Source organism: Haemaphysalis longicornis, unplaced genomic scaffold, assembly GCF_048455015.1.
Source record: "Haemaphysalis longicornis isolate Haplotype H1 unplaced genomic scaffold, Haemaphysalis longicornis Haplotype H1 scaffold_1026, whole genome shotgun sequence".
Classification (NCBI taxonomy): domain Eukaryota; kingdom Metazoa; phylum Arthropoda; class Arachnida; order Ixodida; family Ixodidae; genus Haemaphysalis; species Haemaphysalis longicornis.
The window spans coordinates 38,401-44,745 of record NW_027526206.1 but is presented as its reverse complement, the minus strand read 5'-3'; the positions used below and the strand labels follow the sequence as shown (position 1 = coordinate 44,745).

Genomic DNA, 6,345 nt, shown 5'->3' with positions numbered 1-6,345 from the left:
TCTTCGTAAGAGGTTCCAATGCATCGGACACTTGTCGCGTTCTGCTTGGCGCGAAACGAAATACAGGGCGCCACGCGTTCTCGGAAGAAGGCGGGGGGGGTGCTGGGAATCAGGCACGCCGTCTCGCGCATTCCTTTCTTCCTGCATGCCTTATTTTTTGTTTTCGTCGACACTCTGTCCCTTCTGTGTGTCGCGAAGGAAGTTTCAGCAGCCGAGCGCAAAGTTGGGGATGGCCGAAAAAAAAAAAAAAAAAAGACCGAAAGAAAAGGCTTTCGTCCTTGGCCAGCGTCCTACCCTCCTCTCACACGCGCACACGTGCGCGCCCCTCGCAGAGGGGTCCTCCTCTCCTGCTCCTTTGCGCCTGGCAGCCGGCGTTGGGTTGGGAAGAGTGGGCGAAATGCGCGCGCTTTTTGTAGAAACGAGCAGCCATCGCTGCCATCCTGACAATCAAACGGAATGGAGAAGGAACCATGTCATACAAAATTTTGTTGTGTGGCCGCATGTTACGGCGAATATTTGCGGGCCGGAAAGTTCATAGCAACCGACCAGTGAAGGTAAGCGCTCGATTTTCTGAGCTCGCCTCGTTCTTTCGAATGCAGTTTACTTCGTAAAAGAGCGGGAACAAGACTGCCCTCCCGTTTCTAACTTCTAAGCATATCCTAGCTTTTGTGGATGCGTACGGTTGTAAAAGGGGAACACGTATTCGCTTAAATTTTATGGAAGAGTATAATGAGAAATCAGATGGGCGCTCAGTAGTAGATTTTTTGTTATGATGCTGAAATCGAGTGTGTATATGTTCTGCAAGAACCTTGATATGTACGATTGGCTTTCAATTTACTTCTCGCCGCAGCTGCTCACGCACGCGAAAAATACAACTAATAAATTTAACTTTGGTATGTTTAATTTCACGCGAGTTTTGGCGGCATGCTGTAACAACACAATTTAGCGTTGCAGGTAAGCCATATGTTATCAGCTGCTTATGCAAACCATCTTACGATGTAAAACAACGCCTGACGTCTTTGTAGTATTCACATATTTTCCATGTGAAAGGCTGGTCTACGTCGGATGCTTATAACTATAAAGCAAATAAATGACAAATAAAAATAAATAAATAAAATGATCAAAACTAAATAAAAATATGAAAATAAAACAGCTCAAGCCAGTTTTTAGCACATTTTTCGAGAGCAAAAGGTAAAATTAGGCAACCAAGAAAATACACGGTTGTAATTTCATCTAGTTGTACATGTAATATATTTCCCTTCTTTACAATTGCCTGTTTACTAATTTTTGTTCGTTGCGTTTTTATGTTTATGGGCATTGAGGTAATTATCGTCCTCTTTCAACGAATATTGCCGACGTACCACGTCGTCATCAGTTGGTCGGCTTCTCTTGTTAATTGAAAATTCTCTGGCAAGCTGTCTGAAGACTTTTCACTTAATCACTCAATGGCCTGCAAAGAAAGCTGTAAGGTATTTTATATAATTCAGTATTCTGTCCTTTTCTGTTTTCCAGGGATGCTTGAAAAACCAACTCAAGCGATGTGCGTCATAAAGTTGGCACGGGCATAAGAAAAAGTTAAACAAGCAAGACAAAGTGAAAAGTGAAGAGGCCTGTTTTGCTATAATATTCCTTCCTAAAGGTAAGGTTTTCTCCATTAGCTAAAATTTGCTTCACTTCAGTTTTCTGAACCACTTCTATACACTCTGTTTTGTTTCAGAAATACCAGCACCACAACATTGACACACGAATAAGCTCATCTGGCAGCAAGCGTCATCCAAACTGCAGGTGAGCTTCTGAGCACCCTGTGTGTTAGAGCAATGCCCTTTTGTTTGTTTTCCAGGAATGGCAGTCAAACCTCATTTGAAGTGCCAGTACAAGAAAATCGATGAGGCCATATTGTATGCCAAAAGTCCTGGTGTTCTGAGAGGTGAGACATTGTCTATGCTGTAACAACTTTGCAACTTCTCCTAAACTACAGCTTTTTTTCATTTCGCAGAAGCGTGGTAGTAACAACCCCATGTTACTGGGTTCATGGCTGTCAAGTATGTCATCAAACTGACTTGTCAAGGCAGAAGAACAAGCAAGCCCAGGAGAAGAAAAACGAAGACAACGGCTGAAACAGCGTACTTGCGAAATTCAATTGCTTTAACACAATACGTATTCGGATCGATTGTTAATGGTAAAATAAAACGCACATGTTCTTTCATCTTAAAGAGTGTCAGTGTTGTTATTTACGCTAGCTGGCATGTTCCTTGCTTTAAAATTCTGCCATTTCTTAGTTTGTTATTTTGCCGGACTGCCTTAATTGTGTGTGTTGGTCAGTGTAGGGATCAAATGTATGGACATGCAGTCTAAAATGCCAGTTTATACCTTTCATGAGTTTATGCGGACGAGGTTTGAAGTGCTCGCTTATCATGCAGTCAACAATCGTCTATCTAGGAAAAAGTTAACTTCTAATATTTTCATCTAGTTATTGTTGCATGTATATTAGATACATGTAACTGTAAGTTACCTGTACATTGCTGCAATATTATCGCTTCGTAAGAGAAACATTGCTTGAACGTCATATCAACAGTGCGCGGATGCGACCCTCGTGGGGAAAAAACGTATCTGTAAAGTCGCGGTAACGTTGTAGGAAGCATCGCTTGAACATGATAGCGACGTTTTCTAAATGTTACCCGCACGTTGGAAAAATATAGCTGGAAAGTTACCGCAAAATTGTAGGAATGTTATTGCAACTTCATAAAAACATTGCTTGAACGTTGAAGCAACGTTCTTTGTATGCTAACTGCATGTTAAACATGTGGATCTAAAGTTGCTGCAAGATTGTAGCAACGTTATCACAACGTCCGAATGGTACAGGGATATGCTTAAATGTGGTATGCACGTTGCGAAAATGTAGCTGAAAAGTTGCTGCAATGTCATCAGAAAACGTCTCATAACGTTGTTCAAATGTGTCCTGAACGGGGCTGAAAGGTTGCTCCAAGAGTGTAGCAACGTTGGCGAACGTCAGAAACAACGTTATCCAAACATTAAAACAACACCCTTAAAACATTGCCCCCATGTTGGAGCAATGCTAATATCATGTTGACGCAATGTTTCTGGGAAACATTGCACTAACGTTAAAAAAAGCGGACATTAGCCACGTTTTGGCAACGTTAAGGGGAAACGTTGTGGAAATGTTCGGGCAACATTCTGTGCTACCAGGGACTACGCTGCGTGTTCAGAGAACAAGGCCACCGGGCGGCTTTTTATTTTTCTCTCTCGTAGTAGGCCTCTGGCCCCTCACCGGAGAAATTCTAATCCCGAAACTTCTCAACGCGTTAATCCCCTGACGTGTATTTAAAGCCAACTCAGAAGGCACGTGCGCATTCGCGTTCGCACGTAGGCACAGGACCCAGCTCATGCCGTCTCCGCCGCGTGAAGATACTACGCTGCGTGTTCAGAGAACAAGGTTACGGTATGTGCCCCCGGGCGGCTTTTTTTTTTTTTAATGCGCCCTACACCCTGCCGACAACACCAATCGATCGCCTGTGCACCTACCGGGACGTGCTCGACTAATACAGAGGCGAAAGACGGAAGTACCCTGCAGCCAACCCCTCGCTGACCAAAAAACAAGAAGTTGCATGGAGGCGTCTTCAGACTAATACATATCCCAACCCAGGCCTCTACAGGCACTTCCACCCAGAAATTCGTGCAGCTTGCAAGTTTGGCACACACGCTTTGGGAATGCCCTGCTATACAAAGAAAAAACTTCAGCAATACAGAGGGAACATTTATTATCCACACCAACGAGCAGTGGGAGACCGTGCTGCTTAGCGAGGACCCTCATCCAGCGTTGGGCCGTCCAGAGGGCCGAAGATGCCGCTAGGAGCCAAGACATCCTGGCCGTCGTCTGAAGCACACCGGCCGTAACTAGGCCTTTCCTCTGGACACAATAAAGTTACTTCCTCCTCCTCCTCTCGTAGTAGGCCCCTGGCCCCTCACTGAAGGTATTCTAATCCCGAAACTTCTCAACGCGTTAATCCCCTGACGTGTATTCAAAGCCAACTCAGAAGGCACGTGCGCATTCGAATTCGCACAGAGGCACAGGACCCAGCTCATGCAGTCTCCGCCACGTGAAGATAATACGCTGCGTGTTTTGTTACGATATGTGCCCCGGGCAACTTTTGATTTTCCGCCTCGCGTGTAGAAACACCGTGGTTCGAATCCCGGTGCCGGACAATCCCCCCCCCCCCCCCCCCCCCAAAAAAACAAAAACAAAAAAACTCGCAATTCTGGAATTGCAGTTGGGGCTTGGGGCACTTGGGGTGCGGCCTGACCCCGGCGACCATTGCCGATAACGCGCTCCCTCACTAGAGCAGGATTGGCCACCCTGGTGTAGTAACGCGAATACGCCAATAAACCCACGGCCCTCAGTCTCCAGTGGCTGCGAAGCAAATGACCACGGCGGTGGTCAGACCTGTGACGCTGCAGGGGGTGCTAAGAATCCCTGGACCCGGACAGGCCGCCATTGAACTAGGATTCAGTATCTCACTCAGCTCCATTAGAGCCACAAAAGATGTTTTTTTAACAAAAAAAAAGCAAGAATTATTTAAAAACTTTCAAAATTTGCGCCGCGCGGACGTGTTATGAGCAAGAATGACGTCATACGGGCCAAAAATAAAACAAAATTTTCAGTGCGTTAACTGCACGTTAGCATTCAAGTGATGCGGTCAAATGGAACTAGAGGCCCCATTAAGGACGTCCAGTCATGTGTCTTCGCGACAGGTGAGTTAGGTGGCCGCCAATCGCACAAACAAGGTTCCGTGACCAGGGCCGTACCCAGAGGGGGGGTTTGGGGGTTCGAACCCCTCCCGAAATCTTTTCCAGGCAGCACGTAAACAATACTTACTGTTTCTTTCAGCAAAACTACCCCCTTCCCAAAATTCATACCCCCCCCCCCGAAAAAAATTTCTGGGTACGGCCCTGCCCGTGACGTCATAGAAAAGATGCGAGAAATTGGCTAGGGGGGCGCGACTGCTTCACACGTTTTCTTTAATATCTCGGTTATTTGTTCGAAGATTGCGATGATATTGGTATCATTGTTATCGGGACTAAGCAGTCTTTCTAATAAATCCAACTTGTATTTTGTCTTCGTGGCTCCTTTAAAGGGAAGGTGAAGCGGTTTTAGAATTAAAAGAAAAGTTGACTAGCAGCAAGTACACATTGAATAGTTCATGTGTACGAAATATTTTCGCAATACATGCAATAGAAGCGGCGCAATGAGCAAACAAAAGTGGCCCGATGCCCCGCCCCCATCTCGCCGTGCGATGCCGGAAGACCGAAGAGCGCGGGCGAAAACCGGCTGAAAAACGTCATACCTGGACTTCCGGCCGGATCGGCCGCCTCGGCCATGCTGTTTTCGCCGTGTTTCCTTGTGAATGATACTTGTTGTTGTGGTTGATAGCACTCATTTGTACAATTTTCGTGTTCAAAAAGTATGCACGAACGCCAAACGAGGCATACGTTATCATGCCGTATTCGAATACTAAGCAGAATAATGCCACGCCGGGATGCTTGATAACATACGAAAGCAACAGCCGAGGTGGCTGTGATTGATGACAGAGAATATACTACACTACGTTAAATACTTTGTAAACCGCTTCAATGCGTTTTTTTTTTATGCGGTGGACGTGAATGTTCACATTAGATTCTAGATTTAGGAAGGATGGGGAATACTGCTGTATGTTTCGTTCCATTCCAGAAACCAAGTCACATTTGTTCAGGAAATACTTGTTTCGTTAAACGCGTCGGTTTTCTTTCCCTATGGGCTCAGGACAGTGTTCCAAAAAACAATTTTTTGGCGGAACTAAAACAAGGGGCCAATCCTGATAGAAGTTCTCTCCCGGCTAAGAGGTAAACAGTATTTCTACAAAGTAAAAGAACCAAGACAACCAGATTACTTATTTTGCAAGTATACATGTCACGATAAGGTGATGTTTGTCTGGAATTAAAATAAAAACACCACTCCGAACCACCACCGTGCCATAATTTGTTTTGACTGCGGGGGCCTAATTTTTTGACAAAGATTCCGTGTGGCTGCATATTATAACCTGGCAAGCACTTGTTGTCACTGAACCTCAAGTGTGCTCAGTGATAGTCGGTGATATATATATATATATATATATATATATATATATATATATATATATATATATATATATATATATATATATATATATATATATATATATATATATATATATATATATATTATATATATATATTCATATATATATATATTGAGGATACTAAAAAAATTAGGAAGGAAGGAAGAATGTAGAAGAAAGGCAGGAAAGTTAA

The 6,345-nt window shown here is 44.2% G+C and overlaps 1 long non-coding RNA gene across 1 annotated transcript; it reads left to right on the top strand.

The window, feature by feature from the left end:
* The first annotated feature begins 282 nt into the window (after nucleotides 1-282).
* On the top strand, nucleotides 283-2,230 carry LOC144160524 (uncharacterized). Its single transcript, XR_013320380.1, has 4 exons — nucleotides 283-554; nucleotides 1,513-1,639; nucleotides 1,718-1,927; nucleotides 1,997-2,230. It is a non-coding gene; the product is annotated as an uncharacterized LOC144160524 (long non-coding RNA).
* The last annotated feature ends 4,115 nt before the right edge of the window (nucleotides 2,231-6,345 follow it).